The following is a 12,320-nucleotide window of genomic DNA, read 5'->3' on the forward strand; positions in this document are numbered from 1 at the left end:
CAACTGAGCAAAAGTTGAGATGGGAAACAGGAGTTCAAATCCAGGTCCTGATGTCAACCAACAATGCAACCCTGTGAAATCAGAACAAATTTCCAACCTCAGTTTCCTCCTCTGTAACTTTAATGGGAGAATAAAGCACAATTCACAGAGTTGTACTGAGAATTTAAGAGAAAGTAGAGTATACTTGAAGGTCATTTATAAATGTAGACCCCATGCACATGTAAATCATTAGTATTATTCTCCACAGTTCCTGGTACAGCGCAATAAATTCCAGTAGATCACTTTATTTATGATGTTAAGCAAGTTTTCTAAATGTCTAAGAACCTGGAACATTTAGTACCAATAGTTGGGTTTTATATTTTGAAGATAAACCATGGAAGCCAGTCCTTTTGCTTTCTGAACAGTGTGTTCCCTGGACAGAAACGCATGATCCACTCCATCCTTAATCCCAATGCAGCTCTCTCCATGTGTTTCCTGGGGTTTGCCTTTGTATCCCATAATCACAAGGCTGAAAGTCAGTCTTAGAGCTCAGGTAGTTGCAAGACATATTAGAGAGAGCATTGAACTTCATTCCTTTTTTCTTCCATTTGACAGAAGATACATGGCTTGTATGCAGGCGTGTGTCTCTGTGCAGTGGAGGGATAGCTGCTGGAGATGCAAAGGTAAACACATGACCCCTGTCCTCAAGAAGTATCCAGTCCGGTGAGGGAGGCATGCAGGTCAACATTTAAAATATGGTATGATCTGCCTGGACTCCAGAGGCCCAGTTATGTTACCTACTGTGTGTTCATGTGCATGTCACTTTACTTCTTTGATGTCACTTCACTTCTCTGATCTTAAGTTTCCTTTACTGTTAAATGTGCTGACTCCATAGAGCTATTTTGAAAGCTAAGTATACGGATGTGTGTCTGACACACAGTAGATAAAAAATGCTCAAATCTTTTCCTTCCTACTTAATTCCAGGTAAGTTAGGCCCAAACTACACAAATTTGGAGGAGGAGTGTGGCCAAGAGTTGCGGGCACCATCCTAAGGAAGGGCACAGTTTTATACTTGGTTCATGAGGTCCCCAGAGAGATAATATCTGCCATTTATTGACTGAATAATGGGTGTTAGGAGTTTCACATGCATTATCTTCTGTCCTTATGAAAACTCCAACATGCAGATAGTGTCCATGTTTTCTCAGGTGACAAAATAGAGACTTGGAGAGCTTAAGCATGGGTGTTAAGCGAATGGGCTGTGGAGGCCAACTGCTGGCGTAGGAATCACAGCTGTGCCCTCACTTGCTGCAGGACCGAGCTGGGGCAAGTTTTGTATCTTCCTTTAGTCTCACTTTGTTCACCTGTAAAATGGGAATGACAGTTCCTCCTTCCATGCTATGATATTCTTCCATTTATTTGTTGAATTCTTATTGTTGAACAATGGCACTGTTCCAGAAACTACCAGACAGATAAGACGTCTGCTCTCATGAGCTTTCTTTTTGTAAAGAAGGTAGACAATAAATGCACAAATACATTTAAAAGAATCTTAGAGAGGGAAAGTGATATGAAGAGAAAAAATAAGAAAAGGGACTAGTATGCAGACATCTTCTCCAAAGAGGTGACAAAGGTGACATTTGAGCTGAGAAGCTAGCAACTCAAACAGCCCAGGAAAGAGTTTCTAGGCATGAGTTGAGAATTGATAAAACAGTATATGCAAAGCACTGATTGATTATTATTAAATAACCAGAAGCAGAGTTTACAATAAATCCAGGTGTCGCTGGTTCCGAAGCCTGTGTTCCTCACCTTACCAGGGAGCAGTGCACTGTTAGTTACCAGCTTCCAGCATTTGTATTTCTCCCCATTTGGCTCTGAGTCTGAAGGAGAGGTGAAGACTTCTAGCAAACGCCATGGAGAAAAGTGAAGGGGGAGGCGGGTCCTGCAGGAAGTCCTACTAGAACTTCTATGTTCTCTAGACACTGGGCTCTGAGGGTATCGCAAGCTGCCTGCCATGGAGGAGAGCAAAGCAATGGGGCAAGGAGCCAAGATCTCAGCAGGAATCGGGTTGCTCACCCTCTCTGATCATATTATTCATGTTGCATTTGTAGAGATATTAAACATCGTAGAATGACAGAGCTTTACATAAAGGTGCTTTCTAGAATTGAGGATGATGATGATGACGATGGAGGTGTCTACTATGGCTTCCAGATGGAGAAACATTCTTGTTTTTGGTTTTTTTTTTTTTTTGATGGGACACTTGGAGGTTGATGTCTACTGTTGATGGCTGCTAGCACACTGTTCAGGCATTAACTTGGGAAGATGCCTGACTTTTCTTTTTCTTTTTGAGAAAGATTAGCCCTGAGCTAGCTGCTGCAATCTTTTACTTCTTGCTGAAGAAGGCTGGCCCTGAGCTAACATCCATGCCCATCTTCCTCTACTTTATATGTGGGACGCCTACCACAGCATGGCTTTTGCCAAGCGGTGCCATGTCTGCACCCGGGATCCGAACCAGCGAACCGCAGGCCGCCCAGAAGCGGAATGTGCAAACTTAACCACTGAGCCATGGGGCTGGCCCCAGATTCTTGATTTTGACAAGGGGTTGCCCTGAGCTTCTCATAACACATGGTAGGCCTATAGGTGACACACAAGTGCAGATGATTTAACTTTAGCCACTGCAAGTCAACTTAATTTTTTTTTCTCTTAAAGACAAGGCAATATATTGTGAATGGTGAGCAATCTTCATGACTAGAGAGTTCTTCAGGTCTCACCCAACTGACATTAAAACCTAGGCCCATGCATTTTTTTTTCAAGTTCTGAAGGTTTATAAAAAGAATTTCCCAGCTAAAGTGTTTACATTCATTGCAAGTAATTTTTATTTAATCTTTTTAAAGAAGTAGGCCATGTAATATAGTGATTTTGTAACATAGTGATTTGATAATTAAAAGGGAAAAACCTCTTTCTGCCCAAATGATCTATGTAAATCAATAAAAGTCACTTTGGGGCCTGGGTAATTATCTGGATAATTATCTCAACGCTTCTTCCTCTGCTGTTCTGGGCTCATAGCAGATGCTCAATGGAAACTTGTTGATTGCTTTGCTTTCGACTATGAAGGCTTGACTGCATAATTTTTTTTTCATATTTGGATGAGAGTCTCCTTTTTCATTTATTTGAGGGATATTTGACAATTAAAAGTTTTATATATTTAAGGGGTACAATTTGGTGATTTGATATACGTATATATTGTGAAATAGTTACCATAGTCAAGATAAAATATCCATCACCTCAGGGAGTTACCATTTACGTGTGTTCCCAATATGTGAGAACACTTAAGATCCACCCTCTTAGCAAATTTCAAGCATGCAAAGTAGTATTGTTAACTATAGTCACATTGTTGTACATTAGATTTCCATAACCTAGTCATTTCGTCTAACTGAAACTTTGTACCCCTTGGCCAACATCTCCCCGTTTCCTCTACCCCTCAGCCCCTGGTAACCACCATTCTACGCTCTGCTTCTAGGAGTGGGCCTTTTCAGACTCCACATGTAAGTGAAGTCATCAGTGTTTGTCTTCCTGCGTCTGGTTACTTTCACTTAGCGTAATGCCCTACAGGTTCATCGATGTTCTTGCAAATTGCAAGATTTCCGTCTATTTTAAGGCTGAATACTATTCCATTATATATATGTATGTACTGACTCACTAAATAATTCTTAGTACTCAAAAATATGTATATTTATTTAATGTTGCTTATGTTAGAATCATAAAATCCTATAGAGAATAAAAATTGCTCCAGTCATTAAAAAAAAAATGAAATAAGCTAGCATCTACCCATCCCAAAATGATGTGAAAAGACACCATACTTGCTTTGGTAATAATTTCTGATGTCCTATAAGTCGATGAATCAAAAGTTCTTTCTCGTATCTACCACCAAACCACACTTAATACTATTACCATTTCTGGTTGGTACACTTAGTTCTTTACATTTTTCCTCCGTTGGAAAATATAGAGAGCAGTGAGTTTTCATCTTTTGCTTATATGCTAGAGTCAGGAACCTGGAAATTCATGATGATTCATAATGCTTTGGTTTTTAAGGATATAAAGAAGAGGTGATATCTATTTTGAATGAAATTAGAGGTGTAAGGATGTGTACTTTCTGTCCAGATATCTAAGAGTACGTGAAGTGAAGCCTTTGGAGTGTCCATTTTGGACATTAGACTTCAATTCATTTATGAGATGGTAGCAATTAATGTGAAAAGATATGTTTAGTTTCCAGAAAAACCTTAATAGAAATAATCGTATCTTATTTTTCAATGTAATTTTTGAGGCAACATTTACATACAAAAGAGTGCATAAGTTTTAAGCACTCGACTTGATGAGCATGGACAATTGATATACAACATTTTCATTAACATAGAAAGTTCCCTGTGCCCTTTTCCAGCCAATTCTGAACTCTGCAGGGGCAACCATATTTTAATTTCTATTACCACAGGTCATTTTGCCTGTTCCCGGACTTCCTTTTAATGGAATCCTACACCCTTACTTCTGAACTTAAAATTTACAAAGCATTCTTACTTTCATTACTCCAGTAGATTCTTATAGGCACAGAATGAGGTAAAGGGACCAAGATATAGATTTTTACAGACGGGAGCGCGAAAGCTCAGAGAGTTTTTGTGACTTGCTTAAAATCGTACAGTAGAAGGCCTCAGAGGCAGAATTGAAGCTGTGTGTTCCGATTCCAGGTTCGGGAGTCCTTCTGTTGAATTCTAGTGCATCCTGGAAAGACCTTTCTACTTGTCATTACCATAGAAACAACAGTGATAATAAAAATAAATACCCTGGTCTGAATCCCAACTTTGCCATTCTTTTTTTTTTTAAAGATTGGCACCTGAGCTAACAACTGTTGCCAATCTTTTTTTTTTCTTCTTCTTCCCCCAAAGCCCCCCAGTACATAGTTGTATATTCTGTTGTGACTGGCTCTTGTTGTGCTATATGGGTCACCTCCTCAGCATAAACTGATGAGCAGCGCTAGGTTCGAACCCAGGATCCGAAACAGCAAAACCCTGGGCCGCTGAAGCATAGGGCACAAACTTAACCAGTTGGCCACAGGGCTGGCCCCACAACTTTACCATTCTTTAGGTGGATGATTTTCAGTAAGTTATTTGCTCCATTGCAGACTCAGTTATTTCATCTGTAAAGTAAGGAAAGTAATATCCTCATTCCTGGACCTGACACTCCTGTTTGTGCTCGAAGACTTTTCTTTCTGTATGATTTCTGTTGGAAGCCCTGTAAGGCCTCTGATATCAACAGGCAGAGTGAGAAACTCAGTGTTGGGTTATTACACACTTGGTTAAAGTCTTTCTGATCATATTGTGCTTCCACTTTTCTCTCCCTGCAAAATCATGAGCTCCTTGAGAATGGGCTCCAGTTCTTGTTCACCGTTATTTCTCAAGCACTCAGCACACTGTCTGGTCCAGAAGTGATGTACACTCTAAATTCACTGAACCTGTAAAAGCAGCCAGAAATAAGGACAAGCTGGCAAAGCTCCTTTGGGGAAAGGATGGCCTCTGCCCTTTTGGTTGCTACTCAGACTGGCCTGAGTGGGTCTTACCAGGTGGAAATTGTGTCTGTGGCTCTTGGGAACAGGATGGCACATTTCAGGGCAAGATTCTTGGGCTCAATATCCAATGAGAGGGTATGAAAAAAATGATGAGATTATTTTCATGGTCATGCTAAAAATGCTAAATCACACCATCAATTTCCAAGTCATTGAATTACAATGCAAATCAGTGTGGGAGTAGTGAGTGCACCTACCTATCGGAGTAGAAACCTACAGGCACCAGGGGGAGGACCACTTTGCCCGTGCCACACTTCCTCAGCTTGCTCTGTGCTAATTCCCAGCACTGCCTTTTGCCAGCTACCTATTGTTAACTGCAGAGCCGTGGTGGGATTAAGGGAAACAATAATGTCTTCTAATGCTGTCAACACCTTGGCAATATCTGCCTTTCTTCAATTACTTTTGTTTACAAATTACTCCTAATTTTGTTCTTAAAAGCTAGTTAAGAACAAATGCTGCTAGGATTGATGGGAAGCTAACTGCATGATTAAGTAATTACGTTTTTAAAGCTTGCCTTACACTAGGACTAATGATATGTCACCCAGTAGCAGAAACCCCAGATAATGAATGAGAAATGTTTATATGTACTTAGTCGCTTTTAAACCTCCCTTCACACTCGCGCTGGTGCTATGCATGGGGTACTGGGACGAAGAAAAGGAGTGACAGACAGCTCGGCCCCTGCAGCCTTTGTGCAGAACCACAAACTCCAACCAAGCGCCCTTTGCCTTGATGCTTTATGTTTCGTAGAGCTGCTTGTTCAGTGGGTTCTCTGATGAAAATGCTACATTGTCTTGTTGAATAAAGAACTGAATGAGTTTAACTAAGAGGGGGTTGTGCTTTCACTGCAGGGACCAGATTTAGAGCTGATCTTTTGAGTTTATAGAATAGAATTAGGAGGGATGCAGGGGCTCTGCCACCCCTCCTCCATCTGGGGACTTGCACCCTGCGAGTGTTGGCGAGGTGGGTGTTGGGGACACAAAGGAAGGGAGAAAGGGGAAAGAAGGTCCCTCCACATTTACAGCTGGGAATTCTTCCGTCATTCCTAGGGACACATGGCCTCTAGACTCCAGATGAGCATCAACTCTCGTCTACAGGGCTGCAATCCTGGAGGGAGAGTCAGAACTCATTTTGTAGTGAAAGTATATAACTATATACAACTATAAAATAGGTTCTCCAATTGCCCAGCAGTTTTCTTTTCTAGGTAAAGACAGTGAGAAAATAATTTTATACATGTTCTATCTATAACTATGTTCTATCTATTTTATATATAAGTTTTTCTATGTGCATTTATATGTAATTTATATTTATGTATTACTTACTGTATATTTATATATAGTTATATATAACGTGTGTATAAAAGCATAGCACAAAACGTATTCAATACATGGCTATAATTATATGTACGAATTTGTCACCGCAATGCATGTATATATATCACACATAAACACAGGTGTATAATAGCTATATATATACACTATACCCGCCTAGACACATATGTGCATATTACATATGTATACACATTTTCTCAAAAAGTGTATAATTCAACAATAATGTTAGAAAATGCATGAGTTAATGGGTGTGCTCTGGTGGGGTGAGTTACCATCCGTTGGCTTACACTGAATGTGAGAGAAAATCAGTTCTAGGTTTAAATCTAGGCTCACATTGGTCATTACATGGCTTTCTTAACATCGCTCTCAGACTCTTTTACTATAAAGTGTGGATTATAAATACCAACCTTGAGGGGTTGCTGTGAGGGGTAAATGAGGTTATATATGGAACTCATCCAACTGTCTTGCACACAGTAGGTACTCAATAGTTGTTAATTTCATTTCCTAAGAACTCCAATTTCTTTTACTCAAGCATTGACTAATAGTGACCCTTGAGAGAACCAACAGGCTATGCCGTTTTATCCACTTGTGAAATTCAAACTAGTTATCTCTTACCGCCGAGTAATAATGACTGTAATAAACTGCGGAGATTTCCGTTTAAATAAGTGGATGATTTTAGCTGACTCTGGAAATGTAAATGGACCCTAATTAACGAATGCCTTAATCGTTCTTCCTGTTTCTTCTTTATAGACACATTATTTCCTGCCTAGGGGTGAATACATTCACCATACATACGTTCAGATATGACTACACATATGCATATACACTTTCAAGGTAGGTACCATCTTTAATGGGGAAGAACAAGGGATATTCGTTAATTAGGGCTACAAAAATCTCTTTAAGGACTCACGTCTGCATCAGAATAAAGTCTATCTTCCTTAGTCTGGCATTCAAGGCCTTCTGAATCTGACTTCACCTATGTTTCACGAGATATTCCATTTTCCCAGAGAAACTAGCTCTCTTTTTTCTGAATTTCCAGAGGACTCATTCTGTGTACTAATCATTTGGCATATTATGGCTTTATTTAAAAGCTTTTCCCCTCATTTCTCAGGGCAAGGAAACTAGCTACTGAATTTAGCTGATGAACAATTTTCTCATTACTTAAAAATAGATTTAACTATTTTTTCAGTATAAATATTACTGGTTTATGATAGAAAAATTTAAACATATAGCACAGTATTAAAAATTGAAATCACCTGTGATTCCATCACAGAGCGATAACCCTTGATAACACCACGAGATACTGTAAGTTCCATTCAAGATTTTTCCATTTTTGAAAAACACAATAGATCAGGCTCAAATGATTTATATACATGTTCCATGTAGATTTTTTCAAATTTAGGATCACATTATGTATATTTATTTTATATTCTGCATTATAATTAATATTTTATGGATGCCTTTACAATTTTATGAAATATTGTTTGTAAACATTTTTAATAACTATATAACGGTCTTCCAGGCAAGAGTGCCATAGCTAATTTATCCCACATGTCTACTTATTTTTATTTATTTAAGTTATTGCACTTTTATTCCTTTAACCGATAATGATGAGCTAAATCTCTTTATACTCAAACCTTTGTCTTAAACTCTGATTCTGCTCTCAGGATCAATTTCTCGAAGTTCAATCTAAAGTTTTAAGTGTCTTGACGCATATAACCAATTGTTTTCCAAAATACTCCCACCCATTTGCATCACCTCCAACAATAGGAGTACCTCTCTCACTGCCACCTCGAAATTTTGGAGGGCCTTTGTTTTTTAAAAACCTTTTTGGCAGCATAACTCATTATAAATTTCATTTTTCTGTTCACTCTTAATATAGACTATTTTTAAATTGTGAACTTTTCCAGTCAGGAAGAGAAATTTGAGATTAACCTAAATCCATTTCTTTAAAATTAGCTTTCTTTTTATTTGTCAATTATACCTCAATAAAGCTGGGTAAATAAATAAATACATTTTTTAAAATTAGCTTTCTTTTCCTCCTTGTCTTGGATTTTTTTTCCTTTATTCCAGAAAAGTCAAACTTTTCCTAAAATATATCTATTTTCTTGGACACAGTCAGTGATTTCACTTGCAGATTCTAACTCTGAAGAGGAGGATTATTGTTCAAGGATATTTAAAAAGGAGTCTATGGTTCCCTTTCGCTCGATGTCTTCGAGTGCTGCCACTGTCCTTCCTGCCTCCACCCCATCTAATTCTGGATGCACGCTTCAGGATGCTGGATATGAGTGTTCATGACCTTTCACTCCTGGCCACTGCAGATTAGATGTCATAGTCCCTCAAAGAGGGACCACAACAGAGGTCCTGATGGGTTGAAAACAGAGGACTTGAGGAGGGTGCAGACACCTCTGAACACCTAAATCTGTGGGATCAATCCCAGACTAAGTTATTGATAGTACAGCCCAACTCTTTGATAAAAGAGAATTGGCTGGGGGGGGCGGGTAGGCAAGAATGGAGGGGAGTGATTGTGGGCTTGTTTGATCTTTTACCATTTCTCACCTAAACAGCTGAGTCACTTTGTTTTACAGGTTTCAGCATGAATTGGTGACTCAGATGTCTCAATTCATTCTACCCATTCGTCCACAAAACTGGTATGATAAAAAATTTGTGACATTACCTATTTTTCTGTTTTCGTGGGTGGATGAAAATGAATCAGGTACATATTCCTAATTGCTATCATGCCGTGGGTATATTTTAAGAAAATAACTTTTACATTTTGAAAAACTTTTATATTTGGAGAATAATATCTCAATGGCAGTCGTATTTCTCAATCCAAATTGTTGGTCCCCACAACCAAGAAATGAAATAACCATTTTTCTGAGTATCACTGGTTTATTTAACTGTCTGCTTTTTAAAAAAATTAAAAAGTACCAAGCAGAAATTATGGTTTGTTGATTTTTAATGGATTGGTAAAAAATATTTTTTGAGTTATAATTTTGCCTTCAGTTCCTAACACATTAACACTTATTCTTTTCTCATGTCCCAGTGGCTATTACTATTGGGCAAGTTACCTAAAGTGGGAAGTTTCTTAAGGAGTCAGTTAGAGTGATGCAAGTTGACACCTCTTAACTCACCTCCACTCTGTGCATGTATATTTTCTCTCCTAGCCTGTAAGATCACACAGAGGAAGATATGAGGATTAGTTTTCATATTCGCTTTCCACCAAGTTGAGAGCTACTCAAAGGTAGTTCCTACATTGTGGAATTCCATGGGGCGCCCCAAACAATGAAAACTGTGTCTATCTATCTATGTATCTATTTGTCTATCTATCTATCATCTATCAATTTGTTAATATATCTACCAACTATCATATCTATCTAATCTACCTATCTGTATTTCTAACCTGTTTTCCCATGTCTGCATTATTTGCAGTCTACATTAGAGATAACATTTGAAATGTAAATAATTTCAGACAAGGTATAGGTTGAGAAAGCTTTGCTAAGGAGATGACATCTCTTGGATCCTTTTGAGGAGACAGGTTTTGACGTGGGGACTTAATCCCGAATGAGAGGTCAAGGCGGTGGAAGAGGAAAGGATCAACTCACTTTGATCTTTGTCATAATCTTGGTCCACCCACACTCACTCCTCCCTATGCCTGAGTTAGAATATGTAGATGCCAGAAATGTGTGGAAACTACTACGTCTGCTAACATGAAGAGTGTAAGTGCCTGCCATTTCTACCATCTGTGGATCTGTATCACCTCCAGATAGAAAGAGCACATTTGTATTACTGAATAAACAGCTCCAGTGCACCTTTTCCTCTCAGATCCCCCAAGTTCAAATGTGGCTAGGGTTAAGGCAACACTTGTTTGTTTGGGTTGACAATCAATATTAACTTCTAGCTCAAAGAAAGGGCGCTGGAGAGCAAGGGGGTAAAACGTGTGTCCCCAGACCAAGTGACTTGTTGGATGAGTCAAGCAAATTCTTTTAACTGTGCTTAGCTTCAGGTGCCAAAGTTTAAAAATATAATAGTAAGGTAATAACATAGGAAGGGGTTTGAGCTCCTTGCGTAATATAGATTCATAATGTTATTATGGTGAAAATTATACCCATTTTCCAGGGCATTCATTTTCTCTTTTCAGTCCTCTAATACAGCAGTTCTCAACCACTGCTGCATATCAGAATCACCTGGGGGAGCTTTTAGGCGATGCCAATGCCGGTGCCTCACTCTGGGCCAATTAAATCATAACCTTCCAGGATCAGGTCATGAATGCTCAAGTGATTCTAATGTGAAGCCAGGGCTGAGAATCACTGTTCTAATGGGATGAAATGCCAGCTGTTTCCTAGCTCAGGTTAAATTGTGGTGGGGATACTTGGGGAGGGCTTGGTTTTCCCAGTACATGACTCCCAGCTAGCTCTGGCTCTTAGCGCAAAGAACGTCTTTAAATTGAGATCTACTAAAGTTAGTGCAAGTCCCCTGTCATTTCTCTGGCCATTATAAGTGACATATCTGTGCCTGGTGTTTCAATCCCAAACATGTCACTCTTTTCGCGTCATCACTTCATTCCATGTTGCAGAGATCACTCCTGTCAGCTCCTGTTCATCTGGAAGCATCAGGCCTATACTTAGAACCTGAGGCCCTGCCTGTGCTTCTGACAAGCTCTGTCGCATAGTGGCTGTCACCAGGCCCAGCACACTAGTCACCAGGCTTCAGTTTTCTGCCACCTCAGACCATAGTCAGTTGATTGTTAAGATTTCAACTTATCAACTACACCATCCAACACTAGAACTGAAAATAAATGGCAAAGTAAATCACTTGGGGGAATGAGAGACTGTTGGACTTTGGGCCAAGTGACCCGGAGGTAATTGATAAGCCTTTCTTGACTCTGCCAAATTCCCTCCAAGGCATGAAGCATGCAAACACAAGAGCTGATAGGGGATCTTCAAGGTAGTCTTGCAGAAATGTTCAGAAAAGCACTTGGTTGTTTACTTTCCCAGGTAGGTAGTAAAACTGGAACTTGGGAAAGAGTCCAGGGGTTGGAAGAGAAGCCGTGCCTAGGGACGTGTACACTGGCATCCTTTCTCAACGTTGTTTCCCTCCAGTGGAGGTGGGAGGAGTGGAAGGTGTATAAGAAGGTAAGCAATGACTGTGTATTGTTTTTCTATTTAACCATTTTCATAATGCCTATGGGAGGTGATATAAAGTGGAAATTAGGATGATAGTATGGATACTTACAGATTATAAGGGTACCATTTAATGTCCTGAACTATTTGGAAATGATCTCATCTTGCATGAAATTACTTGGGGAAGATTGGAACTCACTTTAAGAAAGATGCTAAGTGCCGTCTCTCACATCATGCCACCCCAAATCACCCATCCCAACAGCTTAAAGAAGGGTAGCAGTA

The sequence above is a fragment of the Equus caballus genome, chromosome 20 (assembly GCF_041296265.1).
Source record: "Equus caballus isolate H_3958 breed thoroughbred chromosome 20, TB-T2T, whole genome shotgun sequence".
Taxonomy (NCBI): domain Eukaryota; kingdom Metazoa; phylum Chordata; class Mammalia; order Perissodactyla; family Equidae; genus Equus; species Equus caballus.